Here is a 27,978-nt window from a genome sequence, read left to right on the forward strand (position 1 = left end):
TGCATACCGTGTATTTGCACGGGGCGGCACACCCGGGATGGCAGCATGCCGGCAGCAGCAGGAGAAATCGTGGGGCTGCCAGCAGAGCCTAACCCACCAGCGGCTGAAGAAGGAGAAAGGCTGCAGGCTGATGGTGCTAGCCTGCCCACACCCAAAGAAGGGAAGAGGCTGCAGGCCACTGGTACTCAACCAGCCGGCGGCCAAAAAATGAGAGGCCTGTGTTCTGTTTATGGGCATGCATGCGCCCTTGCACAGCTTCTGCTCCCCCATCCCAAGCAGGAAGATCGGTGGGCCGTGGTGGAGCTCATCTCACCATGGCCCGAAGACAGCAGGAAGCCTGCGGGGAATTCATCCTACCATAGTCCAATGATAACAGAAGACCATGTGGGTATAAGAAGATAAGAAAATGCCATACTGGGTTAGACCAAGAGTCTATCAAGCTCAGCATCCTGTTTCCAACAGTGGCCAATCCAGGCTACAAGTACCTGGCAAGTACTAAAACACTAAGCAGATCCCATGCTACCAATGCCAGTAATAGCAGTGGCTATTCTCTAAGACAACTTGATTAATAGCAGGTAATGGACTTCTCCTCCAAGCACTTATTCAAACCTTTTTTAAATCCAGCTACACTAACTGCATTACCAGCATCCTCTGGCAACAAATTCCAAAGCTTAATTGTGTACTGAGGGGCAGATTTTCAAAGGCTACGTGCCACTCATTTCAAAACGAAAGTTACTAACATATCTACAAAATTCTCACAATTACCTTATCCAACACACACCAATAAAGAACCCAGTTATCAATGGTTAGAATTTACACCTATCTCTGAAAACACTATTCAAACCATCATTAAAAAACAAAATCCTTCTAACTCTCCTGAAAACCCCTGTTCTGGAGCTTTCTTTAAAGCATTAGGTCCTCATGCTAGCAGTTTTCTCAGTTTACTAGTAAATCAATCACTAGAAACAGGACAATTTCCACATAGCTTGAAAAAAGCTTCTATTCTACCCATCATTAAGTCCAAAACAAAGGAAGCAACTGATTTCAATAACTTCAGGCCCATTGCTACTTTAACCTCTCTAGCCAAACTCATTGAATCAGTAGTCCTACGCCAACTCTCAAATTTTTTTATCAGAAAATAACATCCTCCATATCAATCAACATGGCTTCTGAAATTGACATTCCACTGAAACTCTCCTACTAGCTTCCTTCGATAATATATTCCGTGCCTTTGACTCCTATACTGACTACATCATAGTCTTTCTTGACATTTCAGCAGCATTCGACACGGTTGATCATCTAATACTCATCTCAGGTCTTAAATCCTTAGGGGCGGATTTTAAAACCCCTGCGTGCGCCGGCGCGCCTAAAGCCCCGGGACGCGCGTAAGTCCCGGGGCTTTCGAAACGACGTGGCGTTTCGGGGGCGTGCCGCAGTGTTTCGGGGGCGGGCCTGGGGGTGTGGCGCCGGCCCAGGGGCATGGTCGAGGCCTCCGGACCACGCCCCCGGGACCAGAGGATGGAGCGGGGCTGCCGGCGACGCGCGCAAAGTTAAGGGGGGGTTTAGATAGGGCCGGGGGGGGTGGGTTAGGTAGGGGAAGGGAGGGGGAAGGTGGGGGGAGGGCGAAGAAAAGTTCCCTCCGAGGCCGCTCCGAAATCGGAGCGGCCTCGGAGGGAACAGGCAAGCCGCGCTGGGCTCGGCGCGCGCAGGTTGCACAAATGTGCACCCCCTTGTGCGCGCCGACCCCGGATTTTATAAGATACACGCGGCTACGTGCGTATCTTATAAAATCTGGTGTACTTTTGTTCGCGCCAGTGGCGCGAACAAAAGTACCGGCACGCGTATTGTTTTAAAATCCGCCCCATAGGTATTACAGGAACAGTTCTAAACTGGTTCTCATCTTTTCTTACAAGACATTTTCAACAAGTCAATATAAATCATCACTCTTCTGATTCTTATATAATCCCGTCCGGAGTGCCTCAGGGTTCATCACTATCGCCCATACTTTTCAACATCTATCTGCTCCCCTTATGTCATATTCTATCATCTTTAAATTTACAATTCAAAATCTATGCAGACGACATCCAGTTTTTAGTTCCATATAATACATCCTGGTCCGCCACTCTATCTATGGTTTCCCTTTATCTATCTACTATTAATTCATGGCTTTCTCACAATTGTTTAAAACTGAATCTGTCAAAAACTGAGATTGTTCATCTAACTTCTATTTCAGATTCTTCAATTGGTCCACCTTCGCATCTGGTAACAAATGGTGTTTCAATCCCAATATTGCACTATGCCACAAATTTAGGAGTCATCATAAACACAGATTTAACAATGAAACAACACATTTCTTCGGTAACTGGAAAATCATTTTACAAATTACAACTTTTAAAACGCCTCAGTCCTTTGCTTTTTCATCACGATTTCCAAACTATTTTACAGTCACTTATTTTTTCTGGACTGGATTATTGTAATGCTCTTTACTTAGGTTTACCTGATTACACAATTCATTGAATCATTACAACTAGTTCATAACACTGCAGCTCGTATCTTATCCGGTATCTCTCTCAGGAATCACATTACACCGACTCTGCAATCCCTTCATTGGCTACCTATAAAATTTAGGATACAATATAAAGTACTCACTATTATTCACAGGCTAATATACAACTCTTCCTCTACCTGGCTTTGTTCCATGCTCCGTATTTACAAACCTGTTCGACATTTAACACATTAAATTTAACACATTAACACAAAATCTATTAGACATTCCATCACCAAAATTAGCAAGATTAGATATTACCAAAGGAGAGCGTTTTCAGTAGCAGGACCCTCCCTTTAGAATTCACTACCAAATCCACTCCGCCTATTATCAAACCCGTTGCATTTTAAAAAATCTCTAAAAACATACCTGTTTCAAATAGCTTTCAATATTCCATCAAACAGAAATCATTAAACAGTCTCACTTTCCCTCCCCTTAGTACTTTTTCCCCCTCCCCCTGCTTTTTAAAACATCATATAATTCCCCCCCCCCCCTTTTTCCTCTATCTTTAGGGTAATTGAATGGCACAAGTCTTTCTTCTCTTTTTAAGAGTAGTTTAATTTTGTAAAAAAATGTGTTTACTTTGATTGTTTATTATACCGACTTTATGTAATTTTTATTCTTTTTATTTTTATTTTAGTTTAATATTATTCTTGTAAACCATTTTGATAAAATTTCCATTTGCAAAAACGGTATATAAATACTTTTAAATAAAATAAATAAACATACGCGCGTAACCTGAGAAAATCTGCCCCTGCGCAGGCCGAGCCTATTTTGCATAGGCTCGGCGGCACGCACAAGCCCCGGGACGTGCAAATATCCCCGGGCTTTGAAAAGGGGCGGGCCGGGGGTGGTGCTGCGGTCCGGAGCAGTCTGGGGTGGGGCCGGGGGCGTGGTGGTGGTGGTGCAGGGGCGGTCCAGGGCAGGGCCGGGTGCTCCTGCACAGCGGCCTGTGCCGGGGCATGGCGCGCCAGCAACTGGCCGGCGCGTGCAAGTTACACCTGCCTCGGGCAGGATTAACTAGTGCAACAAAGGTGGGGGGGGATTTAGTTAGGGCTGGGGGTAGCGGAGGGAACAGGGAAAGCCATCGTAGCTCCCCCTAGGGCTCGGCGCGCGCAAGGTGCACAAAAAAAAAAAGGGGGAAAAAAAGAAAAAGAGCAGGGCAGGAGCCCCAACAAGAGACCCGAACGGGAGGCCCCCCCCCGACATCATCAGCACAGCCGCCCACCCGACCAGCAGGAGGCCCCCGACCAACAGCGAACCCACCGCAAGGGACCACAGCGGAAGGCGCCCAGCGCCCATTAAAGTAAAAAAAAAAGGGAAAAGAAGAAAAAGAGCAGGGCAGGAGCCCCAACAAGAGACCCGCCCCGCCGTCATCAGCACTGCTGCCGACTCACAAGTGAATCTTTCGATTCATAAAGAAACGCGATTCCTAGGCGTCGCACACCTAAGGAGCGCGACAAAGGGGCACTCCCCTTTGTGCACCCCTTAGTGCAAGCCTTAATGCTACCACAAAAAGCTCTACAAACCTTAAAAAATTTTCCTTCCAAACTATTCCAAACCACACAAAAAATGACAAACCCTCAACCCCTGACTACAGCAAAAACCATAGAAAAAACCTGAACTTAGTTAATAACCAAAACGACACAAGCAAGGAAACAAAGAAGAACCACAAATACCAACACTCTACCTTAACTCACAACAACACAAAAACATACAGCAGCTACTTGACACTATCATTCATGCTATTTAATGCACAATCCATAATAAAGAAAATACCCATCATCAACGACCTACTTCAAGATGACAAGCCGGATTTCATAGCAATCACGGAAACATGGATAAAAAACACAGACACAGTACTAATCAGCCAAATCAACAACCCTTTCTACAGAACTTTCTCAATCCCCAGACCAAAAAAGAAAGGCTACTCATCAAAAAAATGCTACTCATCAAAAAAAAAAACCTACAAATGAAATTACTCCCAACTAACAACTACAGCCCACTGGAAATTGCACTATTTGACTCACCAAAACTAAAATCTGTCTGATATACTGCCCCCCCCCCCCCCCAATACACTGGATCGGAACTGCTCACCACTTATTGAATTCTTCTTGACCAAAGTATCTATCAACAAACCCATAATCATCCTAGGTGACTTCAACATACATATAGATACCATCCCCCACATGTTCCTCAATCATTGACACACTCTCATCACTAGGCCTTAGTCAAATCATCAATGGCCCAACGCACAAAGTAGGTCACACACTTGACCTCATCTTCTTAAATACTGACATATGGACAAACCACCAAACAAAAATCACGAGATACCCTGGTCGGACTACTCTATAATCCACGCAAATTTATTTTCAAACCGTAATTTTACTACAATAAAAAACCCAACTAAATCCTACTTACACCGACTACCTTTTCATACCGAAACACTTCAAGAAAATTTACAAACAGAACTAACAAACATAGACCTTTCAAATGCAGAGAATGCAACTTCCTCTTGGCTCACAATCACTAAAACAGTTGCAGATAAGATAAACCCCATCATAAAGAAAACAATAAAAAATCCAAAACATTAGAACCAATGGTATAATGACAACATCAGAGCAGCCAAACGTGAACTCAGAAAAAAAGAGAAAACATGGAAGAACAACAATACATCAACCTCACTACTTAACGCATACAGAGCACAACCAGCAGAATACAAAAAACTCATCCACAAAACAAAAAAAGACTTCTACTCTAATAAAATAAACAAATACCAACATAACCCAAAGATGCTTTTCAATATCGTAAAAAGCCTAACCAAATCATTCAATGATGACCAGTTATCATCAACGTCCAAGATCACAAGTAACGACTTTGCAGAATTCTTTTTTTGGCTAAAATAGCCTTTTTCACCTCACCTTTTAACCATGCCGGTAATTGTTTTGCCTTCCTTCCACCTTTCTTAATGCATGGAATACATCTGGACTGTGCTTCTAAGATTGTATTTTTAAACAATGTCCACGCCTGTTGTACACTTTTAACCTTTGCAGCTGCACCTTTCAGTTTTTCCTAACTATTTTCTTCATTTTATCAAAGTTTCCCTTTTGAAAATTTAGTGTTAGAGCTGTAGATTTACATATTGTCCCCCTTCCAGTCATTAGTTCAAATTTGATCATGTTATGATCATTATTGCCAAACAGCCCCACCACCGTTACCTCTCTCACCAAATCCTGCATTCTACTAAAATGACTCCCTCTCTCATTGTTGCGTTGGAGGTGGACCCTTGGCCTGGCGCAGGATTGGTACAGCCCTCTGAGGGATCCCAGAGGGCACCTGGTGCCAGGAGGCGGAGCACACAAGGAGACAGAGGCTGACTGGAGCTTCTCCAATAACGGTCCGGGGGCTCTGCAGGTTAAGCCCTTGGATTACCGGGCTGCCTGAAGTTATTTATTTACTTGATTTAATTGTTCCGTGTTTTAAATGTAAATGTTCCTTGTATCGCCCCAAGTGACTGTTCTGTTTTCAATGTAAACCGGTGTGATTTGTATTCCATACAGGAACGTCGGTATAGAAGAAATCAAAATAAAATAAATAATAAATAAATAAATGAACGAGAGGTGTGCCCACCAAGAGTAGAGGTGAGCGGCTGTCGCTGAACAGGCGAGCTAGACCGGAATCAAGAGTACTGGAGACAACGGGTACAAGACAGGAACTGAAGGTGCTCCGGGTAGGATAGGCTACGCCTAATGGTCTAGCTTGAAGGCCACAAATAGCATCAGAACAGGCAGACCTGGTGGTCACAGGAGTAGCAAAGAGAGTCTCTGAATAGAGAGCAAGGGTCAAAGCTAGGGTATCCACCCAAGGATGTTCAGCCAAAGCAAGGGTCAGTTCCAGGTATCAGTTCGAGCGTGGTCAGTGGCAAGCAGAGGTCCAATTGTAGTCAGAGGCAAGCAGAGGTCAGTTCCAGGCAGCGGTGCAAACGTAGTCAGAGGCAAGCCGAGGTCAGTTCCGTGTATCAGTCCGAGCGTGGTCAGTGGCAAGCCGAGGTCAGTACCGGGTATCAGTCCAAGGAGTTACAATCTGGGTAGCGGAACGTGGAACAGAAATCAGGAACAGATGCTGGGACACAGGAGGAACCACGGGAACCAGGAACACAGGAACACTGGAACAAGCACAGGAACAAGGAAAGCAGGAACACAGGATGGCAACTAGCTTCACACATGTGTGACAACCCATTTGCCAAGGCGAGGAACTGAGGGAAGGGCCTCGCCTTATATACTGTGCCTATGTGACGTCATCGGGAGGCATCCGAGTCGAGGTTCCCGCCCAGGGCCCTTTAAAAGCGGGGAGCATCGGCTGCGCACATGCCAAGGGGCGGGGCCGAGGATGCGGAGCCCCTGCGGGAGCTCCGTTGTGAGGCCCGTGAAGCCGGAGGCGTTCGGGACAGGCGCTGGGGACGCCGAGAGTTGGCTGCTGCGGCTAGGGAGGACAGAACGGAGCCCGAGGAGGACGGCCCGTGGTGAGCAGGGCCAGTCGCGGCACCAGCACAGCCGGGATACGCAACACTCGTTGGCTCCTGAACCAATTGCTCCAAGAAGCAGTCATTTAATCCATCCAGGAATTTTATGTCTCTAGCATGTCCTGATGTTACATTTACCCAGTCAATATTGGGGTAATTGAAATCTTACATTATTACTGCACTGCCAAATTGGTTAGCTTCCCTTATCTCTCTTAGCATTTCATCATCTGTCTGATAATTTTGGCCAGGTGGACGGTAGTATACTCTTATGACTATATGCTTACCCAAAACACATAGGATTTCTACCCATATAGATTCCACTGAGCATTTAGTCTCTTGTATGATCTTTATCCTATTGAACTCTATACCCTCCAGGACATAAAGTGCTGCACCCCCACCAAGTTGATCCTCCCTATCATTGCGATATAATTTGAACCCTGATATAGCACTGTCCCATTGGTTATCCTCCTTCCACCAGGTCTCTGAGAAGCCAATTATGTCTCTCTCATCATTCATTGCTATACATTCTAACTCTCCCATCTTACTTCTTAGACTTCTAGCATTGGCATACAGACATTTTAAAGTGAGTTTTTTGTTTGTATTAACAACCTTCTTTTCAGTTGATATGGATAATTTGAAATTCTTTAATTCAGGTGATTCTTTACTTATAGGCACATGGCCTACTTTTGCATTTATTGGAACCTCTCTGTTGGGATGCACTAACTCTCCTATTTCATTAATATCCTTCAAAGATACATTCCTCTGAACCATGCACTGCTGAGTGACTGTCAGCTTTCTGTTGGAGCTTGTGTCGGCCTTGAGCTCGGACGCTCAAGACTTGGCAATCCTGTTGTGCTAATGATGGGAAGGAGCGCAACAGAGGGCTCTCCAGCATGGAAGAAGGAGAATGTGTGCCTTTGCGGTGAAGACAGTCCAAGTCTGGGAGTCAGGAACCTCGAATCCTCCGCCGACCTGCATGCCCATGAGGCCAACGCCGCAATGGTGGTCTCTGAATGGTCCTCCGACCGTTCCAAGCCCTTTCGGACCTGCCACAGGGTGTAGCAGAGGCTGCAGGCCGGACAGAGGTCACTGTGGAAGGAGGTCTAAGGCACTGGAGCTTGGAATGAAGACTGGAGCTTAGAGTGAAACTGGAGCTTGAAGTGAAGACTGGAGCTTGGGATGAAGACAGGAGACAAGAGGGATGAGCAAGACCCTCAGGCGCCCTATACAGCATGTGGGGCTGGTCAAAGACCACACTGTCCCCTTCGCGCCCTACACAGCCAGATGGCTGGTCGCGGACCACAAGGAGATCGGGACAGGCTCAGGAAGTCTCATAGCACAGGTTAGCGGAAACCCCTCGGATCCTCCGGAGTCGGGACTTGGGAAACGAGATAAAACCTTAGAGCTTGGAGTAAAAGCAGGGAATCTCCAGAGGCACGGGTCCCCCCGGACCTGGAGCATTAGGACCGGGAACATAACGGAACTTGGGACATCAGGACATCAAGGAACATCAGGACATCACGGAACTTGGAAACATCACAGGACATCAAGGAACATCAGGACAGAGACCAGGAAGATAAACGAAGATCCATGGAAGAAGGTCAAGATGCCAGGAAGGAGCTGCAAACAAGAAGTCCTTGGGAGGACTAGCCCAAGAGGCATAGCTCCTTGCTGAAGCAAGGACTGACTGACAGAGAAGCCCTTTTATAGGGCAGGAAGCAGGCAACTCCCTGGGAGGAGTTCAGATGGGCCACACCTGGCTGGCCCTTTAAATGAAGGAAAAAGCCGCGGGCCCGCCCCTTAAGAAGGAAAGGGCAGGACCCTGGACAGCGGCCATGCTTGCTGCTGCGACACTGAGCGGGGGAGAAGAAGTTGGGCCTCAGGGCAGGCCCTATCAAGGAAGCAGCGTCATGCAGGCCGCAGGATAGCTCCAGGAGCAGCTCCTCAGCTGCAGGAAAGTCCATGGATGTGGCCTCCACACAGCGGGAACAGATGGCGGTATCAGCGGCTCCCAGGCCGTGAAGAGGAACCCCAACGCGGCTCCTGCCGCACCGGCACGGTGGTGGCCCCGGCCACGGGAACCAGGCAAGGCCCCGGCTTCTGTGGCCTCCAGCTGCGCAGGTAAGCGCCTCCCGTGGCTCCAGCCACTGAAGGCGCGCAACACTTTCCCCCTTGTTCTAGTTTAAAAGCTGCTCTACTTTAAAAACCACCCATTAAAGCAAGGCTAGAATTTATTTTATTTATTTAAAATTAATTATATACTGCTCCCTCCGTAGTTTGGGGCAGTTTACAATATAACTTGCATAAATTTGAAGTATAGCTAAATAACTAAAATACAAATTTAAGGTCCTTTGTTTGCTACATAAGTCATTGAACAATGAATAAACGGAGTGGCTGAACACTATTATTCACCTATATACTCCGCAAAGAAGCTTAAGATTGGCTAAGCAGGGCTTGCTTGTAATACCATTAATACGCACAGCACACCTAAGCGAGGTCAGAGAGAGAGAGCGATATCTACTGCTGGACCAAAATTGTGGAACACAATTCCTACAGAGTTAAGAATGCAAACGGACTATCTAGTTTTTCAAAAACAACTAAAAACATGGTTATTTGAGAAGGCATTTAAAGATGTTATTTTAAGCTGACATTTTATATCAGCGGCTAAAAAAAGTCAACACTAGGATGATTTGAAGGAATTTAATTTAATTTTTACTTTTTATTATTTATGTTTATGAATTGGAATGTTTTAAGTTTTATTTTTATTTTATTTTGTTTCAACTGAATTTTAATCATGTAAACCATTATGACTGTCTTTTAGAATAACGTTATATAAATGCTTCTAAATAAATAAATAAATATCTCCTTTTTGAAAGTTAGAGCCAGCAGCCTGGTTCCATTTTGGTTAAGGTGGAGCCTGTGTGTGAGCTTATATGTGTCTGAGAGCCTGTATGTGTGTGCATGTGTGTGTGTGTGTGTGTGTGTATGAGAGAGAGAGATAGGAGAGCCTGTGTGCTTGTGAATGTGTCTGTGTGAAAGCTTGTGTATGTTTGTGTGCCTGTGAGAGCCTATGTGTCACATATAGGCTCTCACAGGCATATGCACGCACACACACATAATGTATCTGTGAGGGAAAGGGAGCCTGTGTGTTAGAAAGAGGGAGTGCGAGAGAATGTATGTGTTATTGTGCATGTGTGTGAGAAAGTGTTGTGTTCGTGCCTGTTCTCGCCCTCGCTCCACCCTCTCTACCTTTGTGGCGACTCCCTTCGGGTTTGACGGACAGTTGCTGCCGCAGCTTCTCCTCGCCGCTTCTCCCTAGAATCCCTAGGCTGGCCTGATGCTGCGGATCTGCCATGTTCCTGATGACGTAAGGGCGTGCGCGCACGCTCAAGACTTTGTACCTTGGGGGTGTCCCCCCCGTAGTTACATCATCCGCTTCCAACTTAAAAGGTCTTTGCTTGCAACTACGAATCGAGTTAGCAAGGGGGGATAACTCTCTCCCTGCTGCTCTGCCTCCTCATCTTACCAAGGGGTACCCGCTCCTCGGGGGCCCCGCTCTCTCTTCTTGATTTCAGATTACTAAGGCAGGATTCGGTACTCGCTCCTCGAGGGCCTACGTCCCTGAATGCTCAGAAGACTCCTTACTGCCTGGAAGCGATCGCAGACTTGAATACTGTGAGTTCTATTACAGATAGGAACCGGTACTCGCTCCACGAGGGCCTATGTTCCTAATCTCTGAAGACTCTCTTCTGTCTAAGATGTTATCGCAGGTACGGAGATCGTGAGTCATTATTGCAGATTGCAGATAGGAACCGGTACTCACTCCATGAGGGCCCATGTTCCTAAAACCCTTCACAGACTCTCTTCTATTTCAGAAGCTATCACATACCTATATCTTGTGCATTGCTATTATAGATTGCCGATAGGAACCGGTACTCGCTCCACGAGGGTCTATGTTCCTAAAACTCTCCAAAGACTCTCTTCTATTCTAGAAGCCATCTCATACACAGAATTATGAGTACTCACCTACGGCTCCTGTTCCTGAATATACTGAAGACTCTCTGTTGCATAGAAGCCATTACAGATATCTACAATTGTGAGTGTATCTTCTACTACTGGTTATGTATCCAGCATACCCTGTCTACTCACTACCTATAGTCTCTCTCTACAGCTCAGCAACCCAGAGACCGCAATTCCAGTATCTGAGGGACTTCAGCCCTGCCGGGCACATCAGCTCACTACTGCCACCTCTGGTGGTTCTACTTCCTGTCTAATAAAGAACTATCTGTGTTTGTCTCCATACTCTAGCCTAGCCGGTGGTCCCTCTCAGGATATCCTCCTGGGGGCGCTGTCATCTGCCATCAGCCCAAGGATTCACCAATTTACATTAAGTGTTCATTCCTTACACTACTAGAGCGGTATCATACAGACTGCCACTCTGTGGGAAGCCAACCCACAACAGATCATTAACTTCTGCCTACAGCGTATTACAAATTGCTAGCTCCTCCCCTTGGGGGAGCATCATTGAACAGATTGTTAACTCCTCCTCTCTGGAGGAACAGATCCACAACAAATTGATAACTCCTCCCCTTTGGCAGGGTGATTTATTGCAGATTGCTAACTTACATCAGAGAGAAGATAAAATTTGTGCAGCCCCCACCTCCCCCAATCCACGACAATCTCAAGGTGACTGGAAATCAGATCCCAGGTATGGAGAGCAGAATATTTTTCAATCCTTATTAGTTTTAATTATTGGGTGTAATTTGATGATTCTGCTCTTTTGAAATATTTAATTTTTTTGGATGGGGGAACAGAACATTTTTTAATTATTGGACTTTTTATTCATCAGATTTTTTGAAATATTTTATTGGTGTTTGGGAAATTTTCAATATTCTATTCATTAACTGGTTATAAATGTTGTTTGTATGAATATGATTTTACTATTATGAATGATGTTTTATATATCTTGATTTTATTATTTAATGTTTTATGAAGAATGGTAATGTTTCTGTTTTTTCATTGTTGCTCTGCATATAGAGGCTGGCTTGTTTGGGTTCCAGTTCAGTTCTTCTCAGCACGTTTCTGTTTATACTTTCTGATCTCTTCATTCTGTATTTGGTCAGGGTCTCTGTGTTTTGCATATGTGTCTGAGGTGAGGTATTTTGCTGGCATGTAATTTCTGTGTTGGAATCTATAGCAGCCTGGTTTCCTAATAAAAGTTTTATTGGTGTTCTAGGGCCTGGTATAATATATGCAGTGTTTTATCTAAGATATCCTTGTAGATGTTTAATAAAATATTCAGATAATAGATATGTTTTTACGCAGCCTGAACAACTGCATGCATATTTGGACGCACACTCTTGAGAAACTGTGCAAACAAGGGATAAATATAATAATTAGTGGGATGAGTTAAGCAGCAAATAAGTTTTGATTTTTCATTATATTTCTTTAAGGGTAAATGCTCCTATTCTAATAGCTTGAAACCCATCTGTTCTTTATTCCTAAATTGATTTCTTACAAGATGGATAATATGTTATTATTATGTATTGCTGTTTGATGATTTCATGGATAAGAATTGATGTACTTTATTATCCAAAATCTGTTTAAATGTTGAAATTACAATAAAAATAAAATTTAAAAAAAAAAAAGTTTTATTGGTGTTCTAGGGCCTGGTGTAATATATGCAGTGTTGTCTTTTCATAGATAAGGTTGTTAGGGTTGTTTTGGTATGGGAGGTTTACTTTATTGTAATGGTAATTCCGTTTATTCATGGCTTTCTGAGAGCCAAGCCCATACCCAACACGCATTACAAAAAGTATAATTCCATAGGAGCTCCAAGTGTCTTTTTTGCAGTTTTTTAGTTGGCACCACAGGAGTGCATGAAAGTATAATATGCATGTTGTAAGTGATATTTTGTACTTTTGAATGTTCTTTTTCATGTAAAAGTTGTTATAAATAATGCATAATTTAATTGTGTTTGTCTGTAAAGGATGTGGAAGTATGTAGGATAGCGTGTGTGCAAGGCTGTAAGGTTTGCCTAGGGTACCTAATACCCTTTCCTATCCATGGGTTCTGGGGGGGGGGGCGTGTCAGTTTTCAAAAATATAGATTGCAGGACGGAGCTGGGCTTTATTGGATGGGCCTGGACAGGCACTGAATGAATCGGGTGAAGGGGCAGCACACTACTTTTTCGCAAAGGGCAGCAAAAAAGCTAGCACTGGCTCTGTAAAAATGTTTCCAGTTATGCTAGTTATTCTAAAATATAATGAGTTAAGAAATTACTATACAACACTGGGTGCTTTACTAATGAGTCTGGCTACATATATGGACTAGAAGAAGTCCAACTGAAGAGTAGGCACAATATGAATCTGGGAACTATAAGAGAGCAGAGGTGAATTAACAGAAACGTATATTCATTACTACTACTAAATATTTATGTAGTAGAGATGTGCATTCATTGTTCCATTTTGCTTTTAAAATTAAATGAAAGCAAAACAAACAATTTAATTCAATTTTATTCATTTTGTTTTAGAAACAAGGCACCCCATTGGAAATAAATCCCTACAAACCCCTCCTGGACCTTCCCTTAATCCCCCCCCACCCCCCAGCCTTCCCAAATCTATTTACTCCAAGTCCTCATTCTTCACAGGGCAGGAGCAATCCCCAATCACCATAAACACCGCTACGGGGTGGCAAACAAGTGCCACCCCAATTTTATACATCGTTTTAGGCAGTGATAAACCAAACCTCTGTCCGATCTGATGCTTATATCAGCCACGTGATCCTCCTGCTTAAACCACCTCCCTCTCCTCCCCTCCCCCTGCCCCCGAGCAGCAGGAGTCATGTTTAAGTGAACTGTCATCTCCTGCTGCTGCGGGGCCAATCTCACGGCTTTTATAATGAGACCAGCCCCATAGCAGCAGGAGATGATGTTGTTTACACCAGACTCCTGCTGCTGCCAACAGCTCATACCACAACTATGGGCAAGGGGGGAACTACCTCCCCTACAAACATAAGAGGACCTGTGACCTGGTAGCCACCAGCAAACCACATCCCACTGGCAGCTGAAGAAAAGGCCTAGAAGAAAGGGGGAGGCATTGAGCCTGTGTGAGTGAGAGAGTTTGTGAGAATAAGAGAGCCTAAGTATGTGTGAGAGAGAGGGGGTGAGACAGCCTCTGTGTGTGAGTGTGTAAAAGAGAGAGAGAGATATGTGTGAGGATGAGCATGTGTGTGTGTGTGTGTGTGTGTGAGAGAGAGAGAGGATATATATGACAGCATCTGTGTTTGAGAGAAACAGAGAGAGAGTATGTGTTTGTGTGTATGAGAGACAGAAGGTATGTGTGAAACTGTGTGAGAGAGAAAGAGAGAGTATGTGAGAGCATGTATTTGTGTGAGAGCCTGCATGTGTATGAGAGAGGTAGTGAGCCTGGGTGTGCATGAGAGAGTGAGCAAGACTGTATATGTATGTGAAAGCCTATGTTTGTATAAGATAGAGAGAGTGGGCCTGTGTGTGAGAGAGCCAGTGTGTGTAGTTGTGTATAACTATGTGTATATTACAGTAAGCCTGTGTGTGTGAGATTGTGTATATGTATGTGAGAGAGGGGGTGAGAGAGAGAAGAAGAGGGGGTGTGAGAGCACGTGTGTGTATATGTGAGAGAAAGCCTGAATGTGTATGAGAAAGAGTGTGGGACACATACAGAGCCTGTGTGTATGTCAGAGAGGGAGAGAGAGAGAGAGAGAGTCTGTGTGTATATGAGAGCCTGTGTGTGTGTGTGTTGTGAGATAGAGAGAGAGAGAAAAAGAGAGCGCCTGTGAGTGTAATGTGTCTCTGACCCCAGTGGCTCTCATTGCAACCAGCCCTCAGTACCTCTTGGTTCCAATTCCGGTGTGAAGTCTTGCAATCCCCTGTGGCCTTCCAGCATGGCTTCCAGCATCCTGGCTCTGCTCTGCATCCTGTAAGTCCTGTGGCACACCTTGATGACATCAGCACTGTTTAAAGTATTAAGGAAGCCCAGTCTGCTTCAACAATTGCCTGAGCAACAGGTCCTGTTATTCCTGAATCGGAGTATTCGCTTCCTCGTGTTCCTGTCCTGCATTGACCCAGACTGTTTTGACCTCACTCTGCTTACCAACTGCTCCAACCTTGGCCTGATATTTCTTTGCTACGTATGGTCTCCACTTGTCCTGACCCTTGCTTACCTGATTACTTCACTATCCTTGCATCAGCTGCCACCCGTTGAAGCCAGATCTGTTTGCAGATTTGGCAGCACCAATCCAACAGTGGTCCAATAGGTTCACACCTCAGCCCATGATAGGCCCAAAAGGGCTGGGTAACTAGCCAGAGGGCTAACAGTTTGCTCAGGCCATGAATTCAGCTGACATCCCACTCCCTGACTTTCTGTGGGAACTCTCTAACATAGTTCAGCAGCAACAGAAAAACCAAGGCCAGATGATTGGGATGCTGCAGGACCTGTCTCAGCTTTTAAACAAGCTGCAGTCATCCTTGCCCATAACAATGTCCCTGCCAGCTCTCCCATGCCCAGTCACTGCAAACACACACCCCCAGAATACTCCCTCCCTACATTTGCCACCTCCTTCCCAATATGTCCCAACACTGCTCTCTACATTAATGGAGGGGGGAAGGGAAACATAACCAAAAGGTCACTAAAGGCCAAGAGTAACAGATAAGTATGGGGAAAAAAAAAGTGTGAAAGCTTGCTGGGCAAGACTGGATGGGCCGTTGATCTTCTTCTGCCATCATTTCTATGTTTCTATGTCAACCCCCAAAGTCTGTAGGGGGTTTATTAACCAGTGTTTGATCCACTTTGAGCTTTAACTAGCCAGCTTTGTAGCCAAGCAAACTACAGAGGCCTATATAATTTCACTCCTATCTCATCAAGCCCTGGCTTGGGCATCACCCTTGTGGGAGAGGGCCAACCTCAGCCTTGCCAACCTTCGAGCCTTTCTAACCCACTTCTGGGTTTGTTTGGGGGGTTTTTTATGAACCAGAGAAGACAAGTAACGCCAAAGCCTAGGGTTGATTGGGGAGGCAATCCTGGGTGCTACCCATCCTACTCCCCTATGAAGAATTGTGCCGATAAACTGTGAAGGCAGCAAGTACTTCACTGAAGTCTTTCTGTTCTCCGGAGTAACCAGCAACTTCTTAGATAAGGGCCTCGTACGAAAGTACAATATTCCTCCTGGTGCTGCTTGTTAACCTACTCTGTATCTCTTTGATTTATGGAGAACGATTACCAGGTGCTATATGTTACACAACAGAGTCTATCACCCTACGAGTGGAAGTCATGCATGAACAGCGCATCTTACTGTTTGTGCTCCAGAGGTCCATTAATCCTGTTAACTGGTATGCCCTGGTTACACTGGCATTTCCCAACTGTGGATTGGGGAAAGGGGACATCTTCTCTTGGGGTACCCCCTGCTTCCAAACCTGCATACAATCTCTTGCTCCTCCTGTGCAACTCTTCTCCCAGCTGTACATAGCTTTTGCTGATGTATTCAGTAAGAAACAGGCAGAGACCCTGCCACCCCACCATACCTATGACTGCACCATCAACTTAATACCTGGCAAAATACCACCAAGAGGCAGGGTCTACCCATTATCTATCCCTGAGATGGAGGGTATGTCGGAATATATTTGAGAGAATCTAGAGAGATGATTCATTCGACCTTCCACCCCTGTTGAAGAGGGATTCTTTTTTGTGGGCAAGAAGGATGACTCATTATGACTTTCCATGGACTATAGAGAGTTGAATGCCATCATCATTAAAAGTAAGTATCCCCTACCTTTAATATATGAGCTTTTCAAATCAGCTCCAGGGAGCATCTGTCTTTACAAAACGAGACATCTGGCAAAGCATATAACCTTATCTGCATCCGAAAAGGGGATGAGTGGAAGACTGCCTTCAACACTTGAGATGGCCATTACGAATCATTGGTAATACCTTTAGGCCTATGCAATGCCCCAGCTGTGTTCCAAAATTTTGTCAATGACATATTTATGGACCTCCTTTATACTTGTGTCATCGTATCCCTGTATGATATTCTGGTCTTCTCATCTAACTTGCATGCACACTGAGCTCAGGTGAAGACAGTGCTTCATCAGCTAAGAGAGAATGGCCTTTATGCCAAATTATAGAAATGAGTCTTTGAGCAATCCAAGTTTCTCTTCCTGGGATATATTATATCAGCAAGGGGTCTCCATATGGACCCAGCCAAGCTATCAGCAATCAAAGATTGGCCTCAGTCAGTGGAACTCAAGGCCATCCATCACTTTTTAGGCTTTGCCAATTACTACCAACAATTTATCTATCACTACTCCACCCATCACTGCCCTCACTAATAACAGAGCCAACACTAGGAACTGGTCCCCTGAGGTGATCCATACTTTCAACATCTTGAAATCGGCTTTCCTCTCCGCATTTGTACTTCAGAGATCTGATACCACCTGGCCTTTCTAATTAGAAATTGATGCATCCTTCACAGGTGTGGGGTCCATTCTCTCCCAGGTGACCTCCAGCAGTAAGCTTTTACCTTGTGCCTTTTATTCCAAGAAATTCTCCCCAACAGGGAGGAACTATGCCGTTGGAGACAGAGAGCTTCTTGACATCTTCCTGGCCTTCGAAGAATGGCACCTTTATTGGAAAATGTGTTATATCTCTTTCCAATCTTTACAGACCACAAGAACCTGATATACTTCCAGATCGCAAAAGACTCATCCCTCACCAGGCCCAGTGATCTCTTTGCAAGATTTGATTTCCAACAAACCTATTGACTAGCAGAGAAGAACACCAAAGCTGATGCCCTTTCCAGGTCCTTTGATCTAGCAGATGTTGCCTATGACTCTCAGTACTTGGTCGGCCTTGCCAAGATTTTAGCCATCACCCCCATTGGGCTCTTGGGGCCTCCTCGACTCCTACAATGTAGAGTCCTGAGGTGGGCTCATGACTCCAAACTGGCCGAGCACCTAAGCATCCACAAGATGTTGGATCTCAACTCTTGCCACTACTGGTGGCTCCAGCTGGTCAAAGATCTATGAGCCTATATCTTTGCTTCCACAAACCGTGTTCATAATAAGAACTCCCACCAGCGCCCCTGGGTGATTGTTACACTTGTTGTCCTTATCTCAGAGACCTTGGACACATATATCAATGGATTTCATCACAGACCTGGCTCCCTCCCCAGGGCACAGGGTCATTTGGGTAGTGGTTGACAGGTTTTCTAAGAAGGCCCATTTTGTTCCCCTCAAAGCCCTGCCTACAGCATAGCCCTTTCTAGGCACTTCTTTCAACATATATTTTGATTGCATGGCTTTCCAGAACACATTGCTAGCGACCAAGATGAGCAGTTTACCAACATTCTGGCAGGTCCTCTACAGACAACTGGATATGACTCTACACTTCTTCAGCATATCATCCACAATCTAATGGCCAGATGAAAAAAGATACTACCAAATTCTTGTAGGATTCCTTAGAGCCTATGTCTCTGTCAGACAGGATAACTGGATGCACTTGTTTTCTTGAGCAGAATATAGCTACAATAATTATGTGAATGAGTCTGCTAGGGCTTCCCCCTTCTATCTTGTTTACAGCAAGAATTCTAAAGTGCCTCTATCTCTTCTTCAGTCCATCCAAACACCAGAGGCTGACCCAACCTGCTGCAGATCTGGAAAACACTTAAGCCCTTCTCACTAAGGTAATTGAATGATATAAAAAATTATGCCAACCGGAGACTGACCAGTGCCTCAACTTTCTAAGGGAGACAAATTGTGACTCAACACCAGGAACATCTGCCTGAGGATTCCCTCCTGCAAGTTTGCCCTCAGCTTTATTGTTCCTTACCAGATCGTAAAACAAATCCATCCAGTCACCTACAAGCTCAGGATTCCACCTTCCTTTCCAGTCTCTAATTCATTCCACATCTCATTATTCAAACCCTATCCTTCAACAAGTACTCCAAGATGGAACCCGTCCCATGTACCCTTCATCCTCAATGCCGATACTGAATTTAAGATTAACAAAACCATCGAGGCCAAGAAGGTAAGAAATAAAAACTTTATTATTTAGTAGACTGAAGAAAGATCTTGGGAACCAGTAGAAAACCTACACTCTGACTTTCTTCAAGAGGTTTCACCAACTATTTACGAAAAGACGAAGAACAACTACGGCAGGGGACCTAGGAGGAGTACTGTAAATTGTCTCACACCCCAGCAGCTTACACTGAGGTCATCCCTTAATATCTCTCAGTCCCTGCTGCCGTGAGGTATCTTGCACTCCCTTGTTGCCTTCTAGCATGGTTTCTGGCACCCTAGCTCTACATGCATCCTGTAGCTGACTAAGAGCCCAGGAAGTATTGAGCCTTATACAGACTGAAGACAGGAAGTTCTTGATATACCTTAATGACATCAGCACTGTTTAAAGTAATTAAGGAAGCCCAGTTTGCTTCATCAATTGCCTAAACAACAGGTCCTGTAATTTCTGAACCGGAGTATTCCTTTCCACATGTTCTTGCCTTGCTTTGACCCGGACCGTTCTGACATCACTCTGCTTGCCACCTGCCCCGACTTTGGCTTGGTATTTCTTTGCTACGTAAAGACTCTGTCTCCCCCAACCCCTGCCTGCCTGATTACTTCACCTTCCTTGGTTCTGCACTCTGCCTTCTTGCATCAGCTGCCACCTGCTAAAGCCAGAACCGAAAGGGCCAGAGGAGTAGCCAGAGGGCTACTCCATTGCAGCATGTATATGTGTGAGAGAGCCTCTGTGTGTGAGTGTAGGAGGGAGATCCTGTGTATTTGTGCACGCGCGCATGTGTGTGTGTGTATGTGTTTGTGAGTTGAGGGAGAGAGAGATACTCAGCATGTGAAAGCTTGCGCATGTGCGTGAGGGCGAGTGCCTGTGAGTAAGCATGTGTGTGAGGGAGTATGCATGAGAATGAACATGTGCGAGGGTTTGTGAAACAGAGAATCAAAATGTATGTTAGAGTATGTCTATGGGAGACAGACAGGATAAAGTTTGTGTAGCTCCACCTTCCTCAGTAATCCAGGATAATCTTAGGTGACTGGAAATCAATCGTTCCCAGATATGAAGTGCAGATTTTTTTATCACTATTAATTTTAATTATTGGATGCTATTTGATGTGTCTGCTGTTTTGAAATATTTTATTGGTGTTTGGTAAATTTTTTAAAATTTGATATGAGTTTTTAATTATTGGATGTTATTGTGTTTGTCAGATGTTTTGAAATATTTATTTTTTTTTTATTAGTATGGTTGATGTTTTATATTTCTTGATTTTGTTTGATATTTTATGACAAATGGTGATGTTTCTGTTTTTCCATTGTTGCACGGCATACAGAATCTGGCTTGTTGCGGCTTCCAGTTCAGTTTTTAGTTAGACCTTATGATCTATTTATTCTATTTGGTGAGGGTCTATCTGTATTTTCCATGTGAGACCCAAGTGAGGTAATCTGCCAGCGTGTGATTTTTGTGGAGGCCTGACTTGTTCTGTTTTCCTAATAGGTATATTGGTGTTTTGGGGACTCCTGCCAATGCTGCCTCTTCATAGGGTTGTTACTTTTTGAGTCCTTGGAGTTGGTGCTGCTACAGTTATGTTACTTCACAAAGTCTCTGTCAGTGGAAGTGACAACAGAATTTAAAAGATTTTTTTTAATGTATAGTGAATTGTATGGGTCAATGTCCTAGATCGGTTATTGAGAGTTTTCTGTGAATGCAGATCGTGTTACAGAAAAGGTGGTGCAGAATTTATATGGAGAATCTGTCCCTTCTTGTACAGACTTTAGACTTCACTCTCATATCCATACAGAAGAACTGGTTGAATGAGGCTATCAAATAATTTTAATGACTGTTTTACCAGGAGGTTAAGACTGGCCAGGTGTGTTTTTTTTAATTGTACAGAAGGACCTTGTGGCCTTTTTCATATTGTATCTTTTATAGCCAATTTAATGGCAGATGGGGGCTGTGATGTGTGTAAATTTCACTTTGGCTTGCCCCCCTGTTGCCAGCCCCAAAAAATCTCTGCCTAGACATGCTACTGCCAATTACTCCTGCCCGCCGGTGTTAAAACTAAAACTGCTGCTGGCAGACTAAAGCTGATGCCATTGGTGATTTATTCTTTTTTTTGTTTGTTTTAAATTATATCTTTATTGATTATTTATCATATACAGAATAAACAACGAAAGGTATATTCTGCACATTAATAAAGAAATATAACAACAGGAATACATCTTAATAGGATTTACTCTGAATGTAAACAGAATTCTAGTCCACATCTTGGGGGGAAAAAAAGCAAAAAGAGAGGAAAAATATGTCATTGACCATTGCAGCTGTGTATTACATACAAATGACTACTATATCCTGCTAAGTAACTTGATCTTCAATATTCACAGAGGATTTATCATTCAGAAAGGTCTCCAAATGAGTACTTAGAAGGAAATTTAAGGAAAAAAGTAGCCCAAAGAGAAATCGTACACTGCTTATAAGAAAGGAATAATTTTCTGCGAAGCTGTGTTTCACGGGAAACATCTGGGTAAACAAAAACCTTTTGACAACAAAATTCCACGAATTTAAATTTAAAATATTGTTTAAAGATTAAATCATTATCCATATCTGTAACAAAAGTAACTAACAAAGTAGCTCTCTTAAATATAGTATCCTGAGAGTCTTGAAGGAACGCAGATACATCAAGACTAGATTCAAGACTAGATTATCATAGCCCCCCCTCAAGACCCTGCGTACATTTAAATTCTGGAAGATAATAACATTTAGATAACTTAATTTCTTTATCATGAGCTATCCGTAACACTTCATTTATGTATTTCCTAAACAATTCCATAGATGACAATAGTCAAGTTTTCGGAAAATTCACAAACCTTAAATTTTTATGTCTCATAACATTATCTAACTGCTCAATTCTATTATGTAAGAATAAGCTATCTTTGATGTTAGATTCAAAAACAGACTGAATATTATTCTGCAAGCCCTAATGGTGGAGGCGGACATGGACATTGTTGCTGACACGAAGACGTGGTTCACGGAATCTCATGATTGGGATATGGCCATACCGAGCTATAACTTGGTAAGGAAGGACCGAGAGGACAGAAAAGGGGGCGAAATGGCTCTTTATGTCAAAAACAATATCCAAGCATCTGAGATGCAAGGAAGATGGGGCATAGAAGAAGCACTATGGGCAGACCTAAAAAAAAGATGATGGGGCATCCATTTTTATTGGAGTGTTTTACAGGCCTCCAAATCAAATGGAAGAACTTGACAGAGATCTGGTTGAAGACATCCAAAAGATGGGAAAGAAGGGAGAAGTGGTGATTGTTTGAGATTTTAATCTGCCGGATGTAGACTGGAGAATCCCTTCTGCAGAATCTAACGTAGTAGAGAGATAGTGGTTGCCCTGCAAGGGGCTCTGTTCAAACAAATGGTAATGGAATCCATGAGGGAGGGAGCTATACTCGATCTAGTGCTCACTAATGGAGATAATGTCTCTAATGTCCAGGTGGGTGCCCACCTCAGCACCAGTGATCATCACACAGTATGATTTCATATCATAAATAGGATATATTTCACACTCTACCCCCTGTCCACACTCTACCCCCTGTCCCAAGGTGTCCCCCAAGGCTCCTCCCTCTCCTCTACCCTTTTCAATATTTATCTCACACCCCTATGCCAACTCCTCACAGACCTTGGCCTCAAATTCTACCTCTATGCTGACGATGTGCAAATCATCATTCCCATCCACAACTCCCTCTCAGATGCCCTTGCATTCTGGAACACATGTCTTGCCAACATAAACGATTTCCTCACCAACATCCACCTCGCCCTAAACTCCGCTAAAACAGAACTGCTCCTTATCTCTCCCCACTTCCCTCCCAAACCCCTGATCGCTAACGACCCAGCTTTCAACACCATCACGTCCCAACCCACTGTAAGAGACCTTGGGGTAATTCTTGATCAACAACTCAATCTAAAAAAACAGATCAACTCCATCCTCAAAGAAGGTTTCTTCAAGCTCAGTATTCTGAAGAAACTCAGACCCCTCCTCCACTATCATGATTTCCGTATGTCGTCCAAGCTACCCTCTCCTCAAAGCTTGACTACTGTAATGCCCTCCTCCTCGGCCTACCCTCCTCCACTACCAAACCCTTACAAATGTTCCAAAATGCAATCGCCAGGGTCATCACCAACTCTCGGAAAGCTGATCACATCACCCCCATACTCAAAGAACTCCACTGGCTCCCTATTGCATCCCGTATTCTCTTCAAAATTTTAACTATAGTACACAAATCCATCCACTCTCACAATTCTAACTGGCTTGATGAACCCTTTCGTCCTATACGCTCTGTACGACCCATTCGATCAGTCAACATAGGCACCCTCTCCATCCCCCCTTTGAAAAAAGCCCACCTCTCCACCACTAGAGACCGCGCCCTATCCATTGCAGGCCCCAAACAATGGAACGCCCTCCCCACCACGCTCAGCCTTGAGCCATGTTATTCCAAGTTCAGAAAAAAACTTAAAACGTGGCTCTTCCGTCAAGCCTACCCTGATTAATCCCTACCTCCCCCCCCCCACCCTCCAGTTCTTACCTTCTGATCTTACTTGTATATAGACTCCAGTTAGTAACCTGCTTAAGCCTTTATATATAAGCCTTTATTTATAGACCTGTATATATATATATACCTGTAAATAGCCTGTTACAGTTGTTTGATTGCTTTAATTTCTTTGCCCTCTGCTTTATGTATATTCCTCCCTGTTTCCCCTCCCCGTTGATTGTAATTTCAGCCTTTCAGTTACAATGTGAACCGGTATGATGTATGCTTACTAATGCCGGTATATAAATGTTTCAAATAAATAAATAAATAAATATAGAGAAGTCGCACGAAGACCCGAGTTTTGCAGTTCAAAAACACGGACCTTGTTGAAATAGGGAAGTACCTGGAGGAAGAACTAGAAGGCTGGGAGAACATGAGAGATGTGGAACAACAGTGGGCCAAACTAAAAGGTGCAATTACCAAGGCAACTAATCTATATGTTAGAAAAGTAAAGAAAAGCAAGAGAAAAATGAAACCTATCTGGTTCTCAAAGGAGGTGGCTGATTAAATAAAAGCTAAAAGAACAGCATTTAAGAAATATAAAGGATCCCAAAGGGAGGATCACAAGGAAGAATATCTGGTGGAACTGAGGGAGTCGAAGAAAGTAATCAAGACAGCAAAAAGTCAAGCAGAAGAAAGGATTGCCAAGGAGGTGGTAAAGCAAGGTGACAAAACATTTTTCAGATACATCAGAGAAAGAAGAAAAGTCCAAAGTGGTATAGTGAAATTGAAAGGTGAAAAGGATCGATGTGTGGAGAGAGATGAAGAAATGGCAGAAATATTAAACGAATACTTCAGTTCGGTGTTCACTAAAGAGGACCCTGGGGAAAGGACTGTCACTAGTTAACAAGAAACTGGAGGGGAGTGGAGTAGATGAAACTCCGTTTACAGAAGAGAATGTATGGGAAGAGCTAGGAAAACTGAAAGTGGACAAAGCCATGGGGCCTGATGAGGTTCATCCCAGGATACTGAGAGAGCTCAGAGATGTGCTGGCGAGTCCTCTACATGATCTGTACAATAGATCGCTAGAAACGGGAGTGGTGCCCAGTGATTGGAGAAGAGCGGTGGTGGTCCTGCTTCACAAGAGTGGGAGCAGAGAGGAGGCTGGAGACTACAGGCCAGTTAGCCTCACCTCGGTGGTGGGAAAAGTAATGGAGTCACTGCTGAAAGAAAGAATAGTGAACTATCTACAGTCAGAAGAATTGCTGGACCAGAGGCAGCATGGATTCACCAGGGGAAGGTCCTGTCAGATAAATCTGATTAACTTTTTTGATTGGGCGACTAGGGAATTGGATCGAGGAAGAGAGCTCAATGTCATCTACTTGGATTTCAGCAAGGCTTTTGATACGGTCCCGCACAGGAGACTTGTGAATACAAAGAGAAGCTTAGGAGTGAGTGCCAAGGTGGTGGCCTGGATAGCAAACTGGTTGATGGATAGAAGACAATGTGTGATGGTAAACTGAACTTACTCTGAAGAGAGAGCGATGTTAAGAGGAGTGCCGCAAGGATCGGTGTTGGGACCGGTCCTGTTCAATATCTTTGTGAGCGACATTGCGGATGGGATAGAAGGTAAGGTTTGTCTTTTTGCGGATGATACTAAGATCTGCAACAGAGTGGACATGCCGGAAGGAGTGGAGAGAATGAGACGGGATTTAAAGAAGCTGGAAGAGTGATCGAAGATATGGCAGCTGAGATTCAATGCCAAGAAGTGCAGAGTCATGCATATGGGGTGTGGAAATCCGAAAGAACTGTATTTGATGGGGGATGAAGGGCTGATGTGCACGGAGCAGGAGAGACCTTGGGGTGATAGTGTCTAATGATCTGAAGGCAGTGAAACAATGTGACAAGCGAAAGCTAAAGCCAGAAGAATGCTGGGCTGCATAGAGAGAGGAATCTCTAGTAAGAGACAGGAAGTGATGATCCCCTTGTACAGGGCCTTGGTGAGGCCTCACCTGGAGTACTGTGTTCAGTTCTGGAGACCGTATCTCCGAAGGGACAGAGACAGGATGGAGGCGGTCCAGAGAAGGGTGACCAAAAAGGTGGATGGTCTTCATAAAATGACTTATGAGGAGAGATTGAAGAACCTAAATATGGATACCCTAGAGGAGAGGAGGAGCAGGGGTGATATGATACAGACTTTCAGATACTTGAAAGGTTTTAATGATCCATGGTCAACGACAAACCTTTTCCGCTGGAAAAAAAATCAGTAGAACTAGGGGTCACAATTTGAAACTCCAGGGAGGAAGACTCAGAACCAATGTCAGGAAGTATTTCTTCATGGAGAGGGTGATGGATGCCTGGAATACCCTTCTGAAGACTAAAACTGTGAAGGATTTCAAAGGGGCATGGGATAAACACTGTGGATCCATAAAGGCTAGAGGATGGGAATGAAAAGAAGAGCCATGGGGGTGACTTGCTGGAATGGTGGCTACTACCTGGTGATTACTACTCTTACTCAATAAGCCTTCACACGGTTAATTAAACTCTAACATTGCTCTCTGCTTCAACGGCAAGGAGAAATGTGGAAAAGAAGATTTGCATTCAGACAACAACCAACAAGGACTGAACTACACAGTCTGGGTAAACAAATAAGCGTGGGGGTAGCTTGCTTATTGCGGTGGTTAATACTCTAAACTAATTAAGCCTGATACTTCACTTTGAATGCACATACAGCGTTGCTCTCTGCTTCAACGGCAGAAAGAAATGTGGAAAAAAGGATTTACATTCAGACAACATCCAACAAGGCACTGATCTGTGCAGTCGAGGTAAACAAGCATCGGGGTAACTTGCTTGATGTGGCGGTTACTACCCTTAACCATTAAGCCTTATGATTCACCTCTGATGCAACTCCAACATTACTCTCTGCATCAACGGCAGCGGGTGGCAGGAAATTTGAATCAGATAATTACCAACAATGGCCCTGAACTTGGTGGTCAGTGAAACAGATAAGTATGGGAAAATAAGTGTGGGAGCTTGCTGGGCAGACTAGATGGGCCGTTTGGTCTTTTTCTGCTGTCATTTCTATGTTTCTACGTATCTATGTATATATGTCTGATTAGTAATAACCATTTGCCCCTCTATTGCAGCTACGCTGTGTTCCAAGTCCAAAAACTTATTGGAGGCTTTTATAGAGTAATTGGATAATTGAGAGATAGTTAAAGATAAATCAGTCTGCGATACTACTCTCCAAATGTCTCTTAAAGTTACATTTTCTGGTTCTTCCGGATCACCTGGTAGTTGTAACTTATTCTCTGAAGATAGAATAACAGGTTTAGGAATCGGGTCCCTCAATCCAGCATTTTCATTTTCCATATGATGGTATATATTGGTCAAGGTAACCAATCTTAACCCAAAGCAATTGGAGTGCTAGTAGTTGTTGATACAAAGCAATCATCTTGAGGAGGCTGTTGAGGCACCAAGTCCAATAAGCCTACATTGAAGGGGGGGGTCCCTAAAATCACCAGATCTCCTGGTGACTCCAAATGAGGTTCAGGGGGAGGAGTCCTACCACCCATACTTGGAGAAAACTCACCTGAAAATTCCAGTTTCTTCCACTTCACTTTTCTCCCTCGGAGCAATTGATCTTGTAAAATGTTGATCTAAAGGTCCAATTTTGGGTGAATTTGTTGGGGGAATTTAAAAAACCTTCCCCTTTCTTTTTTCCCCCATATTGACGAAGGGAGAAATTCTTCAGAAGGGGCGCGCCCCTTTGGCACGCAGCTTCGGCACAGCGGCGCACCACAGGCATGCCGCTTAAGTCCTGTTAACACAGGACCCCAGATGACCACCTCTCTGCCTGATGGAATGGCTGGAGACTCAGCTACAAGATCGGTAGGTAATCCCCTGGTGATTTATTCTGAACAAGAAAATGGCGCTGGGCAGGGACTTTTTTTTGTTTTCTGGGGAGAGGTTTATTTCACATTTTGCTTTTTCTTTTTCAATTCAAGTAAGTTAAACGTAAAATAGAACAAAATGGAAAAAAATGTGTGGGGACACCTCAGTTATATAGCGCTACAATGTGTGTGCATTGTTGTAATATAGGCATAAGAGAGAGTATAGTTTACAGGAAAGTGATTTGAACTTGTAGCTTTCATAGTGGCAAAAGGAAGAAAGTTTCAATTAGAGATAATGGAGTGAAAGCAAAGTTACTTACCACTAATAACTGTTCTTTGAAGACAACAGTTCGCCGTAATCGTGCACATGAGTCACAGGACCACACTTGGTGCCAAACAGATGGATTCTTCTTGAGGTTTCTGAAAAGACATAAAAACATTTTAC

At 44.0% G+C, this 27,978-nt stretch overlaps 1 protein-coding gene across 1 annotated transcript in view; it reads right to left on the reverse strand.

Moving 5' to 3' along the window:
• LOC115091127 overlaps positions 1-27,978 on the reverse strand; it is a 394,241-nt gene that overhangs the window by 306,288 nt on the left and 59,975 nt on the right. Inside the window, exon 2 of the mRNA XM_029601056.1 lies at positions 27,854-27,953. The gene's annotated coding sequence lies outside the window, so the exon portion shown is untranslated. The remainder of the gene's footprint in view (positions 1-27,853; positions 27,954-27,978) is intronic.

The sequence above is a fragment of the Rhinatrema bivittatum genome, chromosome 1 (assembly GCF_901001135.1).
Source record: "Rhinatrema bivittatum chromosome 1, aRhiBiv1.1, whole genome shotgun sequence".
NCBI classification, from domain to species: domain Eukaryota; kingdom Metazoa; phylum Chordata; class Amphibia; order Gymnophiona; family Rhinatrematidae; genus Rhinatrema; species Rhinatrema bivittatum.